We start from the raw sequence: 26,848 nt of genomic DNA on the forward strand, positions 1-26,848 counted from the left end.
TGAAGGTCTTCGTGAAACCTTCAGCATACTGAGCAAGGGAATTCTTATCATTACAGATGTACTGTCCATGCGTCGTCGGGCTGTATGGGAGCGATTTCGCTGCGTGGAAGAGATGACAGCTGTCGTGGAAGAGATGACAGCTGTCAAGATGCAGGTACTGTTAGCGGTTAGATGGGTTTAATGTGGACAGAGATTTCAATGGAGCCATCAGAGAGGTGGATGTCAGTGTCCAGGAAGGTGACGCACTGGATAGAGGAGGACCACGTGAAGCAGATGGGAGAGAAGGTGTGAGGTTGTGAAGGAATGCAGATAGGGTGTCTTGGCTGTGACTCAAGATTTGAAGGTCAATAAACCTGAACCAAACTAGGGGTTGTGGGGTCTTGGAGGCCAGGAAATTTTCCTCTAGATAGCCCAAAAACATGTTGGCAGAGTAGGGTGCCCTTGGATGTGCCGCAGATCTTTTTGTATAACTTCACTTCAAAGGAAAACTAGTTGTAGTCAGCATTTAGCTGGTAATATGTACAAGGAGAAATTACAAAAACGCAGTAAGTGAAGCAAGCAAAAAGGAATACAAACGTCTCAAAAATGAGATTGACAGGAAGTGCAAAATGGCTAAGCAGGGATGGCTAGAGGACAAATGTAAGGATGTAGAGGCTTATCTCATAAAGGGTAAGATAGATACTGCCCACAGGAAAATTAAAGAGACCTTTGGAGAAAAGAGAGCCACTTGTATGAATATCAATAAAGAGCTCAGATGGAAACCCAGTTCTAAGCAAAGAAGGGAAAGCAGAAAGGTGGAAGGAGTATATAGAGGTTCTATACAGGAGCGATGTTCTTGAGGACAATATTATAAAAATGGAAAAGGATGTAGATGAAGATGAAATGGGAGATATAATACTGCATGAAGAGTTTGACAGAGCACTGAAAGACCTAAGTTGAAACAAGGCCCCGGGAGTAGACAACATTCCATTAGAACTACTGACAGCCTTGGGAGAGCCAGTCCTGACAAAACTCTATCATCTGTTGAGCAAGATGTATGAGACAGGCGAAATTCCCTCAGACTTCAAGAAGAATATAATAATTGCAATCCCAAAGAAATCAGGTGTTGACAGATGTGAAAATTATGGAACTATGAGTTTTAATAAGTCACAGCTGCAAAATACTAACGCGAATTCTTTACAGACGAATAAAGAAACTGGTAGAAGTCGACCTCGGGGAAGATCAGTTTGGATTCCGTAGAAATGTTGGAACACATGAAGCAATACTGACCCTACGACTTATCTTAGAAGAAAGATTAAGGAAAGGCAAACCTACGTTTCTAGTATTTGTAGACTTAGAGAAAGCTTTTGAGAATGTTGACTGGAATACTCTCTTTCAAATTCTGAAGGTCGCAGGGGTAAAATACAGGGAGCGAAAGGCTATTTACAATTTGTACAGAAACCAGATGGCAGTTATAAGAGTTGAGGGACATGAAACGGAAGCAGTGGTTGGGAAGGGAGTGAGACAGGGTTGTAGCCTCTCCCCAATGCTATTCAATCTGTGAGCAAGCAGTAAAGGAAACAAAATAAAAGTTCGGAGTAGGTATTAAAATCCATGGAAAAGAAATAAATACTTTGAGGTTCGCCGATGACATTGTAATTCCGTCAGAGACAGCAAAGGACTTGGAAGAGCAGTTGAACGGAATGGACAGTGTCTTGGAAGGAGGGTATAAGATGAACATCAACAAAAGCAAAATGAGGATAATGGAATGTAGTCGAATTAAGTCGGGTGATGCTGAGGGAGTTAGATTAGGAAATGAGACGCTTAAAGTAGTAAAGGAGTTTTGCTATTTGGGGAGCAAAATAACTGATGATGATCGAAGTAGAGGGGATATAAAATGTAGACTGGCAACGGCAAGGAAAGCATTTCCGAAGAAGAGAAATTTGTTAACATCGAATATTGATTTAAGTGTCAGGAAGTCGTTTCTCGAAGTATTTGTATGGAGTGTAGCCATGTATGGATGTGAAACATGGACGAAAAATATTTTAGACAAGAAGAGAATAGAAGCTTTTAAAATGTGGTGTTACAGATGAATGCTGAAAATTAGAAGGGTAGATCACATAACTAATGAGATGGTATTGAATAGAACTGGGGAGAAGAGGAGCGTGGAGGGTAAAAATCGTAGAGGGAGACCAAGAGATGAATACACTAAGCAGATTCAGAAGGATGTAGGCTGCAGTAGGTACTGGGAGATGAAGAAGCTTGCAAAGGATAGAGTAGCCATGGAGAGCTGCATCAAACCAGTCTCAGGACTGAAGACCACAACAACATGTACAAGGAATGAGATGGGTCAGGAGTCTGAAGGATGTCAGGAGAAGAAGTGCTCAATAGTGGCAATGCCACAGACGTGAGGATGTCTGTGTATATGGAGATGCACCATCAGTCACGAGTATGGATCCAGGACGTCAAGGGGTGTGATGTTGGAGATTCGGTGAAGGAAGTAGTCAGTGTCTGTGATGTGGGAGGCTAGATTTCAGGTAATTGGTTGGGCATGTTGGTCAATGACAGCCAAAGTTTTTTTCATTGGGATCGGAATAACCAGCTACAACAGCATGTCCAGGAATGTTGTGTTTGTGGGTTTTAGGGAGTATGTAGAAGGCGGGTGTGTTGGGTGTTGTTGGGGTGAGGAGCAAAATGGACCCGAGGGAGAGTCTCCAGGAAAGGCCTATAGAATTCAGTAGGGACTGGGCATTATGCTTGACTTCTGGGATTAATCACTCTGTCCGAGCTTATCAGTGGAGGAGTCACACAATTGGCAGAGGCCTTCTTCCAAGTTGTTGCTGCGATTCTTAACGACAGTGTTTGAGCCTTTGTCTGCAATTAGGATGATTAGGTGAGGATCTGTTTTCAGATTGTGTACAGCTATCTTTCTTCTGCTGAAACAGAATTCCTTACCTCCAACTTGGCCTCATCATCCTTCCCCAGAACCATTCCTAAGAACACTAACCTTTTTCCCAATTCAGAAAACTAGTAGGGAGGAAAAAGAGGTGAAGCAAGTCCTTTTCAGCTGGTGGTAGTAGTAGTGGTGGTGGTTGTAGTAGTAGTACTAATAATAAAAATGATCTTGATCCCTCCAAAAAGTTTTCTGGTGTTAATTTTCAAGATGGACACTGACATATAGTGAACGATAAATGTTTACATACTCACATCAAAATTTTGCTGTATGTGCTCAGGATTAGTACTCTTCGGTATGACGGCCACTCCCAGCTGCATGACAAACCGTAGCAGTACCTGTGCAGCTGACTTCCCGTGTTTCTGGGCAATGCGCAAGACAACAGCATCGCTCAGGGGATGTTGTTTTGGTATTCTGAAACAGGAAGAATGGTGGCAGTTGCATGTAAGATCCTACAAAGTTTTGGCATGTCCCTACTGGTCTATAGTGCAACAAGGGTTACTACAACAACTGCATCAGTAATTGACCATGTGGCCACAAATTTGGACAGGGAAAAATGTGATGTAGCGGTAAAATATCTTGGATTAACAGACCATCTCTGTCAAATAACAACAGGAAAATCAGTCATCGAATCATTCCCTAAACTATCGCAAGACAATTTCGGTCGTCGAATATATATTTGTGCGTGGCCATTTTAACCATGAAGTGGCTGCAGCAGAGTGGTGATTGCACGGTAGCTCAGCGTGTTTGGTCAGAGCGCTAGCTTCCCTTTCTAATAAAAAAACTGAATGAACAAACTGAATGGGTGTCATCGGACGTCCGCCCTGAACAAATTCAGCGAACAATATAAGTGGTTGGCGATTGCTGGATCGAGTTCCGTTCATCAGTCCCCCCCCCCCCCCCCCCCCCTCACAGTCATTTTCATTACTATTTATATTACAATTGATATAATGGGAAAAATACGTGTAATCAGATGAACTTTGATTAAATTTACAATGTTATTTGGCAGTCTACTAATTTTTATTATCACAAATAATATAGCATTCATAACTATTGACTCGTAAACGACCAAACGCATAAAGTGATACTAAAAATGTATGCTTGTCCATGTCTTCAAAACTGTTTGTATTTAATCGAAAGAGAACAAGAAATTGCTTCTCGGAAGACGCTATTAAAATGCACTCGATACTGCATAACCAATTATCAGCGCCGATTTTTAAGGAAATACTGCGTTATGCATAGTTTGCTTCCAAACTATCATCTGAAAGAGAGGTTTTTGAAAATGTTAACAAGGTTTGTTTTTCCACAGAAAATGTCAAAAGACCTTGCATATGCAGAAACATAGCATTTATTCAATGCAGCTTGTGCCATTTAACTTTATGTTTTCCATGTTTTTACGAAAAATACCATCCTGTAACTTGTAATGTCTAAAGCGACGATTAATTGTACATCTTTTACATCTTTTGAAAGCTGTCTGTGCCGGTCAAAACTTGGAGGTAACAAGTCGTTTCGGGCTCCTTCCAGGTATAAGGGATTTCTCAAATCATGGACAAGCATACATGTTCAGTATGACTTTATGCATTTGGTCGTTTACTAGTCGATAGTTATGAATATTACATTATTTGTGATAATAAAAATTAGTAGACTGCAAAATAACATTGTAAATTTAACAAAATTTCATCTGATTACATGTATTTTCCTCATTATATCAATTGTAATATAAATAATAAAGAAAATGACTGTGTTGAAAATAAAAAAAAAAAAACTGACGAACGGAACTCGATCCAGTGGCTTGAATGCCAAACACACTATATATATATATATATATATATATATATATATATATATATATATATATATATATATAAATTTAAAAAAAGCACATTTTGTTGTATATTGTTCATTGAATTTGTTCAGGGCAGATGTCCGATGACACCCGTTCAGTTTGTTTGGTGATCCGTTCACTCAGTTTTTTTATTATAAAAGGTAGCTAACGTTGTGACCGAACACGCTGAGCTACCGCGTTGGCACCACTCGGCTGCAGCCGCTTCATGGTTAAAATGGCCACGCACAGATACATATTCGACAACCGAAATTATCTTGCGATTTCCTCAATAATGCTTGAGATGTATGCGCTACTGCTTACACATTTTGTTGTCCTCATGGAGTACTACGATTGTACGAAGTTTGCAGTAAATCTGCGTTCCAAACGTCGTGGCCTCCCCTTGTTAGTAAATGACTTCCATTCAAGTTCTTAATATCCATAAATATGAAATAAGAGGTAATAATTATCAACCTGCAGAGAAAAACAGTATTTTTTACAAAGAAGACATAGTTCCCCCTTCCTCCACAGATAGTGCTCTCACATGTCATCATTAGGGGCCAGACAAAATAAGTGCAGTGGATATTACAACAATCTCTTAGTTTTTCCATTTCCAAGGCACCTTTACATGCAGCTGTATTCTTTTGCAATGCAAGGGTATTGTTGTCACTATACAAACTTTGCCAGCATATTACCTGACTGTTGTCATGTGTGCAGCCGTATCATAGAACTGTCTAGATGTGATATTTCAGAAGAGAACACTGCTGGCTAATCCCACTGCAGCTGACTCCTGCAGGGAATAGCGGCCATTTTATATGCCACAGAAAACAGACAGAGTTCTCTAGTGTAGACAACATTCCCTCACAAATACTGAGATCCTCGGGAAGTCTGCCATTACAAAACTATTCCACACCATGAGCAACATATTTGAGATGTGCGAAGTACACTAAGACTTCATGGAAAGTCCTATTTCAAATGAGGCAGGTGGTAGCAGGTACGAATACAGTTAAAACCCCCTTTTTGCACTTTTCAGTGAACTCATCCAAAAAGTACAGAAAAGTGAAAAATGTAGGAAAGCACAGGAAACACAACAAGCAAAAATGATCAAATTACGCATAATGTTTTTCTCTTTATATTGTTCAAAACATGAAATTAAAACAATTTAAATTTTGCCTTTTTAATAACTCTGAAATAATTGATTGGAGTTGTTTTCTAAACAGCAATTAGCTCTACCTGTCTCTCCAAAGTATAAAAAGCAAGTGCTTACACGAACAAACATGCGTGCAGATTTATCTCTTCATTCTGATCGTGTCCAATGGTGTAAATAAAACACAGCAGCAAAAGTCTTTCATGAAACCACTATAAAAAGATACTTGTGTTCTAATGTGACACTTATTATTGATAATCATTATAAAATTACAGTACATAAAACTTGAAACAGAATATTGGTTATAACACTACAGTTGGCAGTCTTTGTAAACAGAAACAATAGGTATGGAATCTACAGCTTGTTGACGACAGGGAGGTCACTCAGCTCAGGGATGTCTCAGGCGAGAAAGAGAGTGGTAACTTTGATGTTATGAAGCATCTTGAGGAATGTTTACATCTGACATCATTAGGTCATACCAACTTAAGATTGCGCGCATAGTACAGATTAGTGTATTTCATGTGGAAGTAATGACGATTCGTGAAAGCCCATTACAGAGACAGCCATCTTCAAAAGTGGAGTTTACTTGTATAAATGACTGTGAAACAAATTAAAGCTGTTCTAATCCAACACAATGAGCAGAAGGAAGGTTACTACTAGAGTCACTATCACTGGATAGTGATCATCATTAAGGCAGTCACATAAAATGCTTTCTCACCCTTAGAAACACTATGACCCAACACAGCAACAATGAAAATCTTGCTTATTGTGCTAACCCTACGTTACACAATCAATAACTCTGTGTATAGTCTGCATTTGCTATTTTGTTCCAAGGCTGACTCTGAGCAGGAATACAAAGCACTTTTTGCAGAAATCTGTATAAAAATCAATGCTAAAGGTTGTGATAACATCAAAGAAAACTTAAAATGTAGGAGATGGTGTAACACAGCATCGTTAATAACACAAATGCATTGTATTGGGAGAATAGGATTTCTGTTGAGACTGACAAAAATGAATGTAAAATGTGGAAACATAAAAACTGAGTTTTACTGTGTTACCAGATTATCAGTTTAGTAAGTCACATTCGCAAAATACTTACACAATTATCTATAGCAGAGTAGAACAACTGTAGAAGCCGATCTCAGAGAAGATACATTACGTTGCAGGAACATGCAAGACAATACTGGCTCCACGGTTTATGTTACAGAATATGCTGAAGAAAGGCGAACCTACGTTTCTCGCATTTGTAGATATAGAGAAACCTTTTGACAACATTGGCTGGACTACACTTTTTGAAGTTCCACTATAACTTGTACAGACACTAGGTTGCAGTTACAAGAGTCTAACGACATGAAAGTGAAGCAGTGGTGAGGAGGGACTGACAGAGGGATGTAGCCTATCACCAATATTATTCAATCAATTAAGCAAACAGTAAAGGAACCCAAAAAAAAAAATTAAAATTGGAGAAGTAGTTGATGAGTTTGTCGATCAAGACAGCAAAATACTTAGAGACAGCCAAAGTAAAATGATATAAAATGTATACTGGGTACTCCCATAGGTAAACAAACCATCTCCACTAGAGTAATTTGTTTACACAATTTAAAATTGCTGTGAGGCACAGTTACAGTTAAAAAAACATAGTCTCACATCTTGTTTTGGTTGTAGGACACCACCACTCCAAGGAAATTTCAACATTACGGAAAACAAAAAGCGAAAGCTAATGCAAAAGTATCTTAACATGAAGTAGCCGCCTGAAAGAGAACTTCTTGGTTCGAAATCAGTAAAGGCGCTTTTTAAGTAAATAAATAGCATTGTCACAAGTGGCTGGTTGCTGTTGTCTTCTCCGTAAGAGTCAACCTACATCTTGTACACAGCCACGGGCTCAGAATGTCAGTTTTCAACAAAATAGTAATAAATAATTATTATCTTCAAATTTCAATGGTGACAGCCTCAGGACCGTTTGACAGGCACATTTATTGTACTACAGGACAATTAGTTCAACAATAAAAGTACAATAACAATACATATTTACACTGTACAGTGATTGAAAATAATCTAACCCACATAATCAAACATTGGAAAATCCAGGATGGAATAATGACAATATTATTAAAAGGACATACTGCTATTCACTACACAGAGGAGATGCTGATTTGAAAACAGGAACAACAAAAAGAGCTTTCAGCCAAAAGATTTTCTTCTAATGTAGAAAACATAAATATTCATGCAAGCACAGCTCACACATACATATGTCTTTTTGTTGTGCATGTCTGTGAATCAACAACTGCTCTACACAGTGAGTAGCAATCTATCCTTTTCATAATATTGTCATTATTCTAAACCACATAAAACACTTGTCTTAACACTTGACAACCGTGAAACTGTTTAGCTATATTTATTTGGTAAACTCTCAATCACTTATTTCTCAACACAGTGGAATGTGTAATTCAGGAGAAATTGGTATAGCTTAGTTTTGAAAAAGGAATTCACTATTCCTTAAGTTTTTAAGCTCAGTGGGAACAAAGTTGATAATGTTTGCAACAGAATTCTCAGCAGCTCCCTGCACTGGGGGCGGACTTTTTGACTGGTAGTGTATGTCATTTTTACATCTAGTGTTAAGCATGTGGACTGCTGAGCTGCTTTCAAAGAGAGTATGGTTCATCAGGAAGCACACGAGAGAAGAAATATTTTGATAAGTAGTAGCAGGAATTCCTAGCCCGTTAAATAATTTGTGACAGATAGTTCTTAGTCTCACTCTGCAAATCATTCTGATCACTCCTTTCAGAACAATGATGATTTTTTTGAGCAAGAGAAGAGTTCCCTCCAGAAGATAATTCCACATGACACAGTGGAGTGCACATATGCAAATTAGGCTTCCTCTGTGACCTCTAGTAAGAGCGAAAGCAGCTGAGCTCAATCTGTGCACAGTTCCTGAAATGTGATGTTCCCACTTTAGTTTGGAATCTAAGTGAAAATCCAGGAACTTAGTGCTGTCAACTTTAACTTCTGGTTAAATCAAACAATGGAAGCTCCAGATAGGAATATCAACAGTGTAGAAAAATACAGATTGTTACTTACCGTAAAGAAGACACATCAAGTTGCAGACAGGCATGATTAAAAGACACTCACATATACCTTTCAGCCACAGCCTTTGTCAGTAAAGAAAGACAGACAGACAGACACACACACACACACACACACACACACACACACACACACACACACACACTCTCACTCACGAGAAAGCACACCTCATGCACACATGACCGCCATTGTGTGTGTGTGTGTGTGTGTGTGTGTGTGTGTGTGTGTGAGGGGGGGGGGGGCATGCATGCATGTGTGTGTCTCTTTAGTGATGAAGGCTGTGGCTAAAGCTATATATGAGGGTCTTTTAATTGTGCCTGTCTGCAACTTGACATGTATTCTTTGCAGTAAGTAGCAATCTATCTTTTTCTATATTGTTAACTTCCAGTTACTGATTTTCACTGTCTAGTCCTCTGATTTTTGTGGCTCAATGATTGAAACTACCCAAAAATTTATCTTGTTAAGGTTAGCATAAACTGAGCTAACAGCAAACCAGGTACAAACTTTTGGTGATATGTTATGGGTGAGGGTGTTCACAGATTTTCTGTTACAATGCTGGTGTCATCTGCAAACACACAAAAATTGGCACTTATCACCATTCCCAGCTGTAGACACATTGTTGACATAAATTGGAATCAGTAAAAGAGCCAGGAGAGAGCCCCCCTTCCCTATTTTCCAAATAAGAACTTTCCTTACAAACAATGAGTTATAGAATCTGATGGCTGGGAGTATTTGCTTTACCTACTAACATCCAAGCCCAGGTTTTCAATGTAGCTGTAGTAGCGAGGAGAACCGAGAGTGAAGTACGAGACGATTGTGATGTCCAGAGCCCGGCAGAAGGCACGCAGTTCCCGCTGCTGGTGGTAGACATGGAGCTCCACCTGCAAGTTCGCTGGTCTGACCTGTGCTGACCGCCAGATGCGTTTTTATCTGCTCGGCACTGAAGTTGGAGAGACCTATCGACAAGGCACGGCCCGCATCTACCTGGGCTTCCATCGCCTGCACAAATTACATAACGCATGAGTTAGAGCTTCTGTTGTTAAGTTACAAATTTGACCGCTTAATATACTGAATTCCTTTCAAATTATGTTCCAAAAAATACACTAATGGCCATTAACATTGCTACACCAAGAAGAAATGCAGATGATAAACAGATATTCATTGGACAAATATATTATACTAGAACTGACATGTGATAACATTTTCACACAATTTGGGTGCATAGATCCTGAGAAATCAGTACCCAGAACAACCACCTCTGGCCGTAATAATGGCCTTGATATGCTTGGATGGCGTGTACAGGTACAGCTGCCCATGCAGGTTCAACACTATACCATAGTTCATCAAGAGCAGTGACTGGCGTATTGTGACAAGCCAGTTGCTCGCCCACCATTGACCAGTCGTTTCCACTTGGTGAGAGATCTGGAGAATGTGCTGGCCAGGGTAGCAGTCGAACATCTTCTGTATCCAGAAAGGCTCGTAATAGGACCTGCAACACGTGGTCGTGCATTATCCTGCTGAAATGTAGGGTTTCGCAGGGATCGAATGAGGGGTAAAGCCACGGGTCGTAACACATCTGAAATGTAACGTCCATTGTTCGTAGTGCCGTCAATGCAAACAAGAGGTGACCAAGACGTGTAACCAAAAGCACCCCATATCATCATGACGGGTGATACGCCAGTATGGCGATGACGAATACACGCTTCCAATGTGTGTTCACCGCGATGTCACCAAACACTGATGCGCCATCATGATGCTGTACACAGAACCTGGATTCATCCAAAAAAATGACGTTTTGCCATTTGTGCACCCAGGTTCATCATCGAGTATACCATCGCAAGTGCTCCTGTCTGTAATGCAGCGTCAAGGGTAACCGCAGCCACGGTCTCTGAGCTGATAGTCCATGCTGCTGCAAACATCATCGAACTGTTCGTGCAGATGGTTGTTCTCTTGCAAACGTCCCCATCTGTTGACTCAGGGATCGAGACGTGGCTGCACGGCCCGTTACAGCCATGCGGATAAGAAGCCTGTCATATCTACTGCTAGTGATACAAGGCCATTGGGATCCAGCACAGCGTTCTGTATTACCCTCCTGAACCCACCAATTCTATATTCTGCTAACACTCATTGGATCTCAACCATCGCGAGCAGCAATGTCGCGATATGATAAACCGCAATCGAGATAGGCTACAATCCGACCTTTATCAAAGTCGGAAATGTGATGGTACACATTTCTCCTCCTTACACGAGGCATCACAACAACGTTTCACCAGGCAACGCCTGTCAACTGCTGTTTGTGTATGAGAAATCAGTTGGAAACTTTCCTCATGTCAGCACGTTGTAGGTGTTGCCACCGGAGCCAACCTTGTGTGAAAGCTCTGAAAAGCTAATCATTGGCATATCACAGCATCTTCTTCCTGTCGGTTAAATTTCGCGTCTGTAGCATGTCGTCTTCGTGGCGTAACAATTGTAATGGCCAATAGTGTACTACTATTTTTATTAATGCAAAACATCCTACAGGGTGATTCAAAAAACATTTACAAACTGAAACGACACATCAGGCATAGATCAAAGATCAGTAATCACATGGAAACCGAGAGTCACAAATGCCACAAGAGGGCACTACAGTCACAAGAGAGTGTTACTATACAAACACTGGAGTGCAGAGAGACTGTTGCCATTCACACAATGGAAGCATCTACAATGGGCTTCCATTGCCTGCACAAATTACGTAATGTATTAGTAGCGTGGCTAGCTACATGTACCTCGAAATGGATGAGATGCATTTGATTTATGGCACAAACAGATCATGTTATTTTATCATGTGAAATATCCTGATAGAAGGGTGCCACACCACACATTATTCTCCATCCTCCATCGCCAACTGTGCAAAACCGGCTCATTCGATGTGCACAAGTGGGTACCTGGTTGTCAACGAACAATACGGATAGCTACAGCGGATGAAGGCAATGTTGAAAGGGTGCAGCTTACGTCATCAACAAGGACACAACGTGTATCCTACACCACTGGTGTCCACCAACCCTCTATCTTGCACACTATACAAGGTGAAAGTTCCATTTCACCCTTTTCATTTCCAACACGTCCAGGCACTACAACCAGGGGACAATAATAAGTGCATGGGATCTGTGTGGTGGTTTCTGCAGGAATCCACTGCAGACTGAAGCTTCACACAGATTGTGTTCTTCACCGATTAGGCTGCATTCTCACTCAAGGGTGTGATGAATTTTCATAACTTGCATATGTGGGCAGATGTGAACATACATGCTACAAGTATGCATGCCTCACAGTGCAAATTTACCATTAACGTGTGGGCTGGCATTGTTGGAGACTGTTTAATTGGGCTGTACATTCTCCTGGACCAAACTGACGGTTGCACGTACCTCATATTCATGAGAGATTTTCTGCCAGACATGTTGAATAATGTTCCCATACCTATTCATTGCAGCATTCGACTGCAGTATGTGCAGCCCCCAGGCATTTCAGCAGACAAGTTAGGGCACATCTGCAGGCTACCTTTCCCAGCACCTGGATCGGTCGCGGTGGACCACTCGCATTGTCACCACAATCACCCAGTCTGTCCGCAATCGATTTTTTCCTGTGGGGTATCTGAAGGGCCTTGTGTATGAAACACCTGTTAAATTACTGGAGGACCTGGTGGGCAGGATTGTTGCAGCAGCAGGATGTCTTTGAGGTACACCAAGTATCTCTGAGAGGATGCGCTGTTCAATGTAGCCTCAGTGTCAAGTGTGTCTCAACGCATCTGGACAAAACTTTGAACATCTCCTGTAGTGGGTGTCCATTTATATCATGTGACCAAATAACTGTAATGCCATATAGTTGCCCTGAAAGGCATTTACAACATCTGCTTATTTTATGATCCTTTTTATATGCCCGATGCACCACATCAGTTTGCAAACATTTTTCTGAATCACCCTGTATAATTAATTACATTACATATAGACATAAAAAGATAACTTTTAATACTCAAAATAATGATTTACTGGACTCACTAAAGTATCGTGGAACTTCAAGTCATTTTTTCTAGTTTCTGTGCAGCTGCGAAGTCTAACCATGTATTGCACAATGGTTTCCTGTGAACATAAATCTTGGAGGAGTTGGCCGGAGCACAATGGATGTATTTATCTTGTACCACTGATCAGCACTTGTCACTCAAATCATGAACTGTCATCACTTTCAGTCTCTACTGAAGTAGCGTCACATTCTTCTTCACTTTAAGAGCCGCTAAATTCAATGTCAAACTCGGGATCACTATAGCCACCCTGTTTTGAAAGCATTGCCTAAACAACAATACAGGAGTGAGGCTGAAATCATGCCTTTTGGTGTCATGTACTGAAAGCTGCACACAGTAAAGACGATACCTAGTGGCAACCAGCTTAACAAAAACGCAACAGCCAGGCTACAAACGATGCTCCCTGGTGGCTTAAAATTTAACTATCGATGCTGAAATGGGTATAAGAGGAGTTTTTTTTTTTTTAAAAAAGGTATGATCTTAAGATGCAAGGTATGATCTTAAGATGGATTTGTATACTCAGGACTTTACCTTTCTGTCAAAATAATAGAAATGAGATAACTCCAGATTTTATCTTAAGCTGTTAATCTGCAAATACAATGCTTAGATATTACTTTCCAACTGCGATATTACATATCAGGCCACTGGACCTGAGGGATATCAATACAATCCTACATGGTGTATGAGAAATAGCTACTAATACTATTCCAGCAGCAGTTCTCCATAGATTACAGTGTTCCTAGCGATCAGAAAAAAGCATGTGTCATTCCCGTTTTCAAGAAGTGTCATCAAACAGATGTACAGAACTACTGGTCTATATCTCTGACAAGCAATCTTTTACATATGACATGTCTGCAACCTGAAAATTTGGTCTGCAGGAATTAGCATGACTTTCACAAACAATCATCGTATAAAAGTGAGCTCACTCTGTTCGTGCACAAGATCCAGAAAGAAGATACAGGCACCCGGGTTGATGCCGTGGTCCTAGAGTTGGAAATGGCATTCGGTACAGTTATACACTGCTGTCTAATGAACAAAATAAGAGCATGGAAAATATCAAACTGGATGTGTGGATGGATTCCAGAGTTTCTAGGAAACAGAACTTTGTCTTGTTGGAGAGAAATTTTCCGATGTAAAAGTGACTGCGGGCAACCCAAATGGAGTGTTAAAGGACCATTACTTTTCACAAAAAAGTTGCGTACAGAGAAGTTGCAACAGCTGAAAATTATACAGAAATGCAAAGAGACCTACAGAAGATCAGCACTTGGTGCAGGGATTAGCAACAAACCCTCAACATAAACAAATGTAACACACTACACACAAATATACAGAAAGACCCATTATTCCATGATTTCAGAACTGTCACTGGAAGCAGAAATGTCTAGGAGCACATGTATAGGCAATATTAGCAGAGACTGCTACTTACCATAAAGATGACACATTTAGTCACAGACAGTCTGACAGACACACTGTTACGTATAAACATCCAGTCAAACCCATCTTTAGAGAAGAAATTCTCTCTCTCTCTCTCTCTCTCTCTCTCTCTCTCTCTCTCTCACACACACACACACACACACACACACACACACACACACACACACATTCATACAAGCAAGTATACCTCTGTATGTCTCTCTCTCTCTCTCACACAGATACATACACGTGCGCGCAAATGCACACACACACACACACACACACACACACACACACACACACACACACACGAGACCGCCGTCTCCTGCGACTCCACTTGAATGCAACTGGAATGTATTGAATGAGAACAACGATCCCAAATGGGGTGGGAAAGGGAGACCGATAGAAGGGTATGAAGAGGAATCAGCACTGCCTGGTGGGGTGTGCAGGGACTAGAGGTGGCAGGACAGGGCTCCAGGAACACTGTCAGGAGAGGGAGGGCATGGGGGAACGAGTACGGGAAACGAAAGGAGCAGAGGTTATGGATATTCCGACCTAGACCATCCATTGTCTGAGTACGGCATAGAGCAATTTAAAGTGGAATGACCACATAAAACTAATCGCAGGTAAGGCAGATACCGGACAGATTCATTGAAATAAATTCTCAGGAAGTGTAGTCCACTCACAAAAGGATGTAGCTTACAAAACCCTCGTTTAACATGTACTTTAATATATCTCTTTGGTCTGGAACGGGTACCGGAGAGGTCGATAGAGGAAAGAGAGAAGATTAGTGCATTTTGTCACAGGTTCATGTAATAAGCATGGAAGTATCTGGAGATGCTCCACCAACTCTGTGCCAGATGCTGTGAGAGAAGCATTTCGCATCACTGTTAAAGTACCAACAGCAGACATTCCTAGGGGGGGTCAACCAATATATTGTTTCCTGCTACGTATAACTCAGAAAAGATCACAAAGCTAAAATTAGAGAGATTCAAGCTCACACAGAGGCTTACCAAAAATCGTTCCTCCTGTGAGCCATTCACAGTTTCAACAGGAAAACTGTCACTGATACTCCACCACACACTATAAGGTAGCTTGCAGAGCATAGATGTAAATGAACATCTACAACTAAATATTGTTATGTTCCAATAATGCTTAGACACTCCTGTAGTACTGAAAGTTTGAAACTATGTGACATACTTACTTTTCACCCACGCATGGCGTATCAAGATATGGCACAGAGTTTGGGGCAATACCAGTCTGGCTAAACACTCACTCACACTTGAAAAAGAGACTCACATAAGGGAACTTTCAAGTATTTAAAACCACAGCCCTATGTATATTTATGAAAGTATGTGTTTTCTGAAGGCACATGAGGAATTCTCAGTGTTAATAAGTCTATAGCTAACTGGTAGAAGCCGACATCGGGGAAGATCAGTTTGGATTCCGTAGAAATATTGGAACACGTGAGGCAATCCTGACCTTACGACTTATCTTAGAAGAAAGATTAAGGAAAGGCAAACCTACGTTTCTAGCATTTGTAGACATAGAGAAAGCTTTTGACAATGTTGACTGGAATACTCTCTTTCAATTTCTAAAGGTGGCAGGGGTAAAATACAGGGAGCGAAAGGCTATTTACAATTTGTACAGAAACCAGATGGCAGTTATAAGAGTCGAGGGACATGAAAGGGAAGCAGTGGTCGGGAAGGGAGTAAAACGGGGTTGTAGCCTCTCCCCGATGTTGTTCAATCTTTATATTGAGCAAGCAGTAAAGGAAACAAAAGAAAAATTCGAATAAGGTATTAAAATTCATGGAGAAGAAATAAAAACTTTGAGGTTCGCCGATGACATTGTAATTCTGTCAGAGACAGCAAAGGACTTGGAAGAGCAGTTGAACGGAATGGACAGTGTCTTGAAAGGAGGATATAAGATGAACATCAACAAAAGCAAAACAAGGATAATGGAATGTAGTCTAATTAAGTCGGGTGATGCTGAGGGAATTAGATTAGGAAATGAGGCACTTAAAGTAGTAAAGGAGTTTTGCTATTTGGGGAGCAAAATAACTGATGATGGTCGAAGTAGAGAGGATATAAAATGTAGGCTGGCAATGGCAAGGAAAGCGTTTCTGAAGAAGAGAAATTTGTTAACATCCAGTATTGATTTAAGTGTCAGGAAGTCATTTCTGAAAGTATTCGTATGGAGTGTAGCCATGTATGGAAGTGAAACATGGACAATAAATAGTTTGGACAAGAAGAGAATAGAAGCTTTCGAAATGTGGTGCTACAGAAGAATGCTGAAGATTAGATGGGTAGATCACATAACTAATGAGGAAGTATTGAATAGGATTGGGGAGAAGAGAAGTTTGTGGCACAACTTGACCAGAAGAAGGGATCGGTTGGTAGGACATGTTCTGAGGCATCAAGGGATCACCAATTTAGTATTGGAGGGCAGCGTGGAGGGTAAAAATCGTAGAGGGAGACCAAGAGATGAATACACTAAGCAGATTCAGAAGGATGTAGGTTGCAGTAGGTACTGGGAGATGAAAAAGCTTGCACAGGATAGAGTAGCATGGAGAGCTGCATCAAACCAGTCTCAGGACTGAAGACCACAACAAAATAAGAGAGAGGATTTTCATAGAGAAATGAGAATCCCACAAATGAAAAAACTCAAAAAATGTTAATATGCAACAGTTTTTACAATACTGAAAATACATAAATGATCAGCATTAAAAACAGAGTGTCTTATTTCCTTCATAATTGTGAACTGAAGTTGCATTTTTTTAAATAATTGTTTTCAAAGAAATTTAATAATACTTCTGTTACTGTGCTAATTTATGTTCTGCCTATTGTTATAAATACGCATGGCTTCGTATCGTACATAAGAATATTTCACTCATTCTCTGGAATGGGGTGAATCCTGTGAGGCAAACTGAGAAGGTACTCAACCAATTGGGATCAGTTTGAGACATGGTGGCTCATTTCACTGTCGATAACTTATCACTGGCGTCTCATTAGGGGGAATATGTTACTCCCTTATACAGTTATCGCTGCCTCACCTGGTCTTCAAAAGCAGCTACTAGAGTCATGAAAAGGGAGAGCAGCCTCCAAAGAGTGTGGTGCAGGCAGCTGACAGGAGTTCTCACACAGTGTGGAGCTGGGGGTGGCAGCGGTGCTTGGAACAACATACACACAGTGTGGATCGGCATGACGTCTTTTCCGGGTCGTCATTCACTCTTCTTTGCCAGAAATGGGAAGAAGGCAAAGGGCTTGTTCACTTATGTTGTGCACAACTAGTTGTTTAGCTCTGTGCACTGATTTCCCACTCCGCAAGCTGTTTGAACAGATGTTCCAGTTTATGTTCACTGAGTCATCATGAATGCTTTGTTACTTGTCCCTGTGGCTTTAGGAATAGTGTATTGCACTATCTGCTCTGTGTGATTTTGAAGTAACTTGTCTTAATCTGCCGGTCAGCCTTCTCTCTCAAAAAAAATTGCCATTTTTAATGTTTTTATGGTTATGTTATGAACCCTGTTGTCTGTGTATCTGTATCAGGGGGGCTATGTCTTATCTAGTTGTTTTTTATTTTTAATTTGGGTTTGTTTTACAATTCTGATGAAGAGAACCAGTTGTTTTAAGTTTTAATGTTCATTTTCACGATGTTTTAGAAGCTCATGGGCTCTCTGGTGTTACTTTTATCCAGCACTTTCAAGCATGTTGTGAGCACCAGGTAATGATAAGACCCAAGCGAGTTGTTTATTATTTTTCTTCCTGGAAGAAATTACAGCTCCCTTTCTGTAGTTCTGTCAGTGAATCCTACTTCCTAGGGCTTATCAACTTATGCGAAATGCTCTATAAGTGCAATCACGGTTAAACCATAACTTTACTTGTAGTATAATCCAATCAGACAGTTATCTTCCTTGTCTGTAAACAGCACTTACTAAAGAGAATATTCCATGTTGGTGGCTTAGTTGTGGCCGTGTGCACAGCTCTCTACTATTTCTTAGCCTGGCTTGCTATTCGTTTGCAGACGCGTGTACTGGGTGTCTGTGCTCAAGTTGAGTGTCTTATTCTATCTGACTTGCACTGTAAATTAAATTTTGTTGTCAGCCAAGGGGCTTTGATCAACTGACTTTGCACAGGAAATTTTCTCTTTAATGTTTAATACATATTGTACTCTTGTTCTAAGTTTTATTGTTAATTTTTTGTGTAATCCTTTTGGGTAATCCCTATGTTATCTTTGTTCATATTTATCTTTCAGGAGTCTACCTAATGTCTTGGATTTGAATTCTCTTGAACCAATTTATCTAGAACTATTTTAATTGGCTGGTTTATTTAAAAATTGTTTAATTTTTTTAAATGGACAATATTGTTAAGGTCTTATTTCCTGAATATGCTTGATGTCATTATTACTGTAATTTAACAGCTGTCTCACTCACCGTTTTGAACTCCTGAAATGGCTAGTTAACTTCAATTTTTCTACCTGTTTTCCAAAGGGGGTCGGTTGTTATCAAAGAAAATATAGAAAAGTAAATGTTTTTGTCCAAGGGAAAATTATATTTAAGGGGCCTAGTCCTTCAATGTCATTTCCCTGACCCTGGTAATTCCCAATTTCACTGAGGTCAAGAAACCCGACGATGACTGGGGGTGCAGTGTACTGACAACATGCCCACCCCCCTACCACATCCAATTGCATCATCGGCAGATGATGACACAGTGATCAGTTGGGCCCGATCACCCTGTCTAGGGCCATGACGCAGAACTTCATCTTACCTTTCTATCTCAAATTGGAACCAAGCTCCAAGAACTCCCCCCCCCCCCCCCCCCCACTCCAAACCACTATTCTGTGTGCAGGCTTTTCACACATACTTTGTTACAGCACTTCCTTGCTGGCTTTTCTATTAATGCACGAATACTCCTCGTTTGTTCACATTGACCATGTTGTCAGTTTAGAGGAACTGTGAGTTCAGTATGAGGGTAAGTCAAATGAAAACCTTAAATTTTTTTTTTAATATTATTTAGTGTGCGGAAGTGGTACAAAGCTGTATCACTTTTCAACATAATCTCCCCGACACTCGATACAAGTCCTCCAGCACTTACAAAGTGCATAAATTCCTTTAAAAAAAAATTCTTTTGGTAGTCCGTGCAACCACTCATGCACCGCGTGGCGTACCTCTTCATCAGAACAGAACTTCTTTCCTCCCAATGCATCTTTGAGTGGTTCAAACATATAGAAATCACTTGAGACAAGGTCTGGTGAGTATGGTGGACGAGGAAGACACTAAAAATGCAGGTCTGTGAGTGTTGCAACTGTTGTATGGGCAGTGTGGGACCTTGCATCGTCATGTTGCAAAAGGACACCTGCTGACAGCAATCCAGGTCGCTTTTATTTGATTGCAGGCCGCAGATGATTTTTTTAGGAGATCTGTGTATGATGCACTGGTGACAATGGTCCCTCTAGGCATGTAATACTCCAAAATGATGCCTTTTTCATCCCAAAAGAGAGTCAGCATAACCTTCACTGCTGATGGTTCTGTTCAAAACTTCTTTGGTTTTGGTGATGAGGAATGGCGCCATTCCTTGCTCGCTCTCTTCATTTCCAGTTGGTGGAAGTGAACCCAGGTTTTGTCCCCAGTAACAATTCTTGCAATGAAGCCATCACTTTCCCGTTCAAAGTGCTGAAGAAGTTCTTCACAAGCATCAACATGTCATTCTCTCATATCAGGAGTCAGCTGCCGTGGCACCCATCTTGCAGACACATTGTGAAACTGGAGCACATCATGCACAATGTGGTGTGCTGACCCATGACTAATCTGTAAACATGCTGCAATGTCATTCAGTGTCACTCGGCAGTTTTCCTTCACTATGGCTTCAACTGCTGCAATGTTCTGTGGAGTCACAACTCGTGCCTGATCTGGACGAGGAGCATCTTCCACTGAAGTCACACCATTTGTGAACTGCCTACTCCATTCATAGACTTGCTGCTGTGACAAACATGCATCACTGTACTGAACCTACCTTCGTCGATGAATTTCAATAGGTTTCACGCCCTCACTACACAAAAACCGAATATCAGAATGCTGTTCTTCCCTGGTGCAAGTCGCAAGTGGGGCGGCCATCTTTATAGTGATACTGTGACAGTCTGTGTGCATCTGTACTATTCTGCCACCTACAGGCCATTCTGCACACTGTTTGTAGCATGCTTACCAACTTACAGGATAACGGCGCGAAATTTTGATTTATTATTACAAATTTAAGGTTTTCATTTGACTCACCCTCATACATTTAAGTGTGAATGCCCATATAAATTTTATTTCGGTTATTGGGTAAATCCATTTTGACTCCTCAGCCATTTTCAGTAACCTGTAATGCTGCTTCACCACCGGTTGTGTCAGGCTATAGTAGGAGACACCTGTAGTGGGCCAAATCAGTTTAGTTGACCAATACATACTCACTTCTTGTTCGTTACATTATGTTCCCCACTCTTGCTAGACAAAGTAAACTCCAATAATGATTAATGCATTTGTATAAAAACCTTCCATAGGCTGATATGGTCCGTGTTCATATCAAACAAAATATTCCCATCCTTGTCCTTTGGAAAACTTTCATCTTGTAATTCCTGGAGGCCAACAGGGTAATGTATAAGATACAGGTCCACATACTGCAGCTGCAGAGCAGCAAGAGACTTCTTCAGGTACTTCTCAACAGACTCTGCCCTGTTTCCCACTGGTGGTAGCTGAAACAACACAAGAATGACATTTTCAGTAACAATGCAAATTTATTACTAATCTCAATCAGAGACAGTTGTAATTGAGAGGAACAGATTGACTCTTTAGTGGCATACGCACCACAATGGATGCCGAATACTGTATACCTGAATGGAATTCAAACCCAGACAGTTGATCTCAGGGGGTGGTGGTCAGTTGGAAGAACAATGTTCATAACAGGAATACCTGGCATGTTCAGTATTAGTTTTTGTCAAATTTGTTGAAGACTTTGGTGTTGTTTTTTGGCAAGTTCGGTGTTCCTTTTTGTCACACTAAGCGTCATTTTGCTGCCAAATCTCTCTTATTTTATTTTCTCTATTTCGGTATATTTCTCAAATTTCAGTACTATTTTTAGCCAATTTTGTTGTTATTTCTATTTTGGCCAATTTTCATATTATTTTTTGTGAAATTTGGAGTTTTTTGCCAAATTTTGTGTTACTTTTTGCCAAATTTGATATTACTTTTTGCTGAATTCTGTGTTACCTTTTTGCCAAATCTAGTGTTATGTTTACAAAATTCTGTGTTACTTTCTGCCAAATTTGGTGCTACTTTTTGCCAAGTTCAGCATTATTTTTTGCCAATTTCAGTGTTACTTAACTGCAGTTTGTTATTCGAGACACGAACTGTCATTTTTAGATTACACATGAACCTCAATCTTGAGAAAAAAAAGGAGGGAACATGCAATTTCAGTGTTCAGTAACAATCAGCTATGAATATTGTTAAACTGTCGCCCTCACATTTATAACATCTTACACGGAAAAGTGACAAATTTCACAACATTTCCTAAAAATCCCAAATTCATATTGTTCTGCTAAAAACCACCAATTTCGTGCCGTTTTTCACATTATCGTTTTTGCGAAATTTTCATGCCCTTATTTAGACCTTCTGATGAAAAAACATGTTTAAGATTCCACAATGAATTTTCACTCCGCAGTAGGGTGTGCATCAACTTGAGACTTCCTGGCAGATTAAAACTGACAGCGAACATTTGGCTTTCACAGATGACTGCTTTGCTGACTGAACTATCCACCCATAACTCAACACCTGTCCTCTCAGCTTCACCTTTCTTGTACTTTCCAAACTTCACAGAGCTTCAGCACACCTGCTGGACTAACACTGCTAGAAATAATGAAACTGCAGAGAAATGGCTCAGACACAACCTGGGGGATTGTCTCCAGAATAAAGGTTCTGCATTCAAAAAATGGTTCAAATGGCTCTGAGTACTATGGGACTTAACATCTGAGGTCATAAGTCCCCTAGAACTTAGAATTACTTGAACCTAAAGACATCACACACATCCATGCCCGAGGCAGGATTCAAACCTGCGACCGTAGCAGTCGTGCGGTTCCGGACTGAAACGCCTAGAACCGCTCGGACACCGCGGCCGGCAGTTCTGGATTCAGGTCCCTATCTAGCACACAGTTTTAATTCACCAGGAAGTTTCAAATTGATCTGGAAAAGGTCACAAAATATCCCCTTTTTTCTATACAGCTAATGTATTGCAAACCACATGCACACACATAATTTACATTTTAATAATAGAACCCATTACATTGTTCTAGCACGCAGAGGGGTGATACTCCACCATGGGCATGTGGTGGATTGGGCATCCTCACTGGTGGCCTTGAGCAAAATCAAATAGCTCTCAGGGATCAAACACAAAACAGCCACTACGGTTAATGACTGTACTTGTAACTCGGAGCTTTCTCCATATGAGGTTGACTACCTTTGAAACTCAAACATGGAAGGATATCTTTTAAGGAAAAATCCCCTGTTTGGCAACTGTCAAAGAAGACTGCACTCAGATACAGTAAGCAGTCATTTGAAAGATATATTAGATGAGTCGGGAAGCACCTGAAAACACCCAATACTGACAGAAGGTCAAAATTTAGATTCAAGATGGGACATGTAAACTATATAGTAACACATAACATCAATTTCATCATACAACCAGGGGAACTGAAATTTTGACACACAAAATTGATCACAAAGGAATTATAATAACTGGAATAACAGGAAATAAGAAAGACAGATCAGAAATGAGAAAGACAGATCAGGAACCAGTAGAATCACAATGATATAGAATTTATGAGGTAATCTCATGAAAAAGAATAATTAAGCAATGTCCACAATTTGCAAAAGGAATTGTGATCAGTCTCAAAATAACGGAATCCCTAATAGAATTTAAATCACACTCTCCAAGGCTATCAACACTAACTTTGAAAGCTGTAAATAAAATACGTGTAATAATACATTTCCACACTCCAACTAATGATAAAAATAATAATAAAGAACACAGAGATGATGTGGATGGATTTTGGGAGCTTTGAGAGCAGGTGACAACAAATAAAAATTACATCATTATTTTAAATTGTGATTTTAATGCCCAGTTAGGAAGGGACAAGAGATACAGGGGCATGATAGGGAAATTGCCAGCACAAATAAGAACAAAGACAGGTGGAATTCTGCAGAAACCATGACATGATCTCAAAATCAACAGTCTTCAAAAGAAAAACAAATAATCTCAAAGCTTGGAAACACCCAGACTGGAAAAAAGGAGAATAGCAACTGGATCATGTCTGTAAAGATAAAAATTACCACACAGAAATCTACACTGTGAAAGTTCTGAGAGGGAAAGATACTTGATCAGATCATTACATGACTAAAAAATTTAGTTCACCCTGTTGACAAAGAAAAATTCCCATCCCAAAAAGAAGAGAACCTACGACCCTCATAAATCGATAATTACAAAGAATATGAAGAACAAACAAGGACTATACAAATGACAGATGGTGGAACAATGAGTATGATAAAACAGAAGAATCACACTTGGGTCTCACAGAACAAAGAAAGATAACCCAAAAATAATAAGAAGGATTATGTGCCAGTATAAAAAATATACAGTTCTAATAATAGAAACAAATAGCAAGAAAACAAACTCAAAGGATTACTACAAATTATTTAGCACACATCTACAAAGATATGACCATCCCACATTAATGTTAATGGATAAAAATAATAAGATGGTCCACAGAAGCAGAAAAATGCAGAAATTTTAGCAGAAACACTTAAAAAATTACTAAATTGCAAAGGTTCTCCAGAACCACTACAAATTAACAGATAACCCTATTAAAACACCAGCAGAAAGCATAAACCCACCCACAATCCACTAAGTCTGCAAAGGTTTGAAAGAGCTCAAAAACTGCAAAGCAAGTGGAGAAGATCAAACATTTGGAGAATTTTGGAAAAATGCAGCAGAACCAGTAAAGAGATCATTATACCGATGCAAAGTGAAAATCTGGAGTAAAACAGAATTACCAGAACAATCAACTACAGCTATAATCCAACCATTACACAAGAAAGGAGATAAAACAAATCCAGACAACTATAGAGGAAATTCTCTGTTGTGTTCACATATAAAGTAATGTCAAGAATTCTACACAATTGTCGTACAGATCAACTTGAACTGGAACTAAGAAATACTAAGGAGAAATTAGACACTGGAGAAGCTGCCCATAACAGAAAATTCCTTTGAAATTATTAATGGATTACTACAAAAGAAGACAAAAAACTTCAAGTCACAATCTTTGTAGACTTCAAAAAAGTCTTTGTATCCATAGATCTTCAATGATGAAGATACTACAGAATTATGGTCTTCACCTCAAATTAATAAAAACAATAAACTTAACTCGAACAAACACCAAAGCTAAAGTAAAGTTCCAAGGATAAATATCTGAGCTGTTTACAATTAAAATGGGGTTGAGACAGGGTGTTAGTTTATCAACTATGCACTCTGGTACGTGATGAGGGAATGGTACAACAAAAAATAGTAAAAACATAAGATGTGGAACCAAGGAAGATCAAATAAACTTAAATTGCTTGGGATTTGCAGATGACTTACGGTTACAAGCTAATAACATTCAAGAAACCAGAAATCAAATAACAAGCCTACAAAATACAGCACAAAAGTAGGACTGCAGATATAATTCGAGAAGACAGAGATAATGGTAGCAGATCCACTAGTAATCAATCACATAACAGTAAATACCAGGAAAGTAAAAATAGTGATACAATCTAAATATCTATGAGAAATTTTAACACACAACTTGGCAAGTAAGAAATAACAAACTGATAAAAGCTCAAAAATTAACATGGTCTATATACAACAAAAATATCTATCAATCAAAATTAAATTAAAATATTACAATACGATGGTTGAACCAGAAGTGACGTACAGAAGTGAAACTCTTACAAGCTAATAACATTCAAGAAACCAGAAATCAAATAACAAGCCTACAAAATACAGCACAAAAGTAGGACTGCAGATATAATTCGAGAAGACAGAGATAATGGTAGCAGATCCACTAGTAATCAATCACATAACAGTAAATACCAGGAAAGTAAAAATAGTGATACAATCTAAATATCTATGAGAAATTTTAACACACAACTTGGCAAGTAAGAAATAACAAACTGATAAAAGCTCAAAAATTAACATGGTCTATATACAACAAAAATATCTATCAATCAAAATTAAATTAAAATATTACAATACGATGGTTGAACCAGAAGTGACGTACAGAAGTGAAACTCTTTTCAATGTCACCCAGAGAAACAAAATTGACAAAATCCTATAGGTAGAGAAAAGAATAAGGTAGAGCAGGCATAAATAAAAAATATCAAAAACATGGAAAATGGCAAATAGTGCCAAATGAAATGGTGTACAGTGAACTGGAGCCCATTACAAATACTATAAGGAAAAATAGGATTTCTTTTCTTGGTCACATTATGAAGACACCAGAAACCAGATTATCAAGAAAAAGTATACAGAAACTTTGGCACATGAAGCAACAAGTATATGGATAAAGGAAATCAGGGAGGAAATGAAACAGCTACAATTAATTCTGGACCATTTGCAAAACAAAGGAGAAAATCTAAAGTTACTGAAAAACATAAAAATAAGATTTAAACAAAAAAGAGACAAATGAAAAGAGATCAGAATGAATGAAAAGATACCTAGAAATTTGGAAAGAAAACCAATTGGAGACGATGACCAGAAAATGACTGACTGAAGTGGTCAAATGGGGCCATAATGAAGTGGTCAAGTGAGGCCATAAAAGCAGAAGGAGAAGAAAAATAAGAAGAAGCCACTGTTTAGGGGTTCCAAATTGTTGTAGACTTACCTCGTCAAGCACAGTGGCAACTGAAATGAGGTTTTGTTTCACATTATGGCTGAACAAAGAATTAGACTTAGCTCAGTAACAGCATGAAATTGATATATGATAGCTATACATATATGAGAACTCTCTGAAATTAGCAAACTGATTTAAGCCTAAATACACAAGAGTTCGTAATTCAAAATTCCCACAAACAAAGCAATGACACTCAACAAATACACAGTTAACAAGGAACAGAAATTTATCCAAGATTCTGTAATTGAACTTTTTTATTTAACTGATTTGGTGAGCTTGAGGAAGTGTAGCGCCCCAAGAACTACACTTGACAGGAGATATGTAAAACATATTGTGCATGAAAAGGCACGTAGCTAACCATGTATTATAGTTTTGAAAGTAGATTAATTTGAAACCTCATAGTTACATTTTCCAGTATGTTATTAACATGATTATGAAAACCAC

The 26,848-nt window shown here is 39.4% G+C and overlaps 1 pseudogene; it reads right to left on the reverse strand.

The window, feature by feature from the left end:
• LOC124551024 overlaps positions 1-26,848 on the reverse strand; it is a 76,470-nt pseudogene that overhangs the window by 26,230 nt on the left and 23,392 nt on the right.

The sequence above is a fragment of the Schistocerca americana genome, chromosome 9, assembly GCF_021461395.2.
Source record: "Schistocerca americana isolate TAMUIC-IGC-003095 chromosome 9, iqSchAmer2.1, whole genome shotgun sequence".
In the NCBI taxonomy this organism is placed as follows: Eukaryota; Metazoa; Arthropoda; class Insecta; order Orthoptera; family Acrididae; genus Schistocerca; species Schistocerca americana.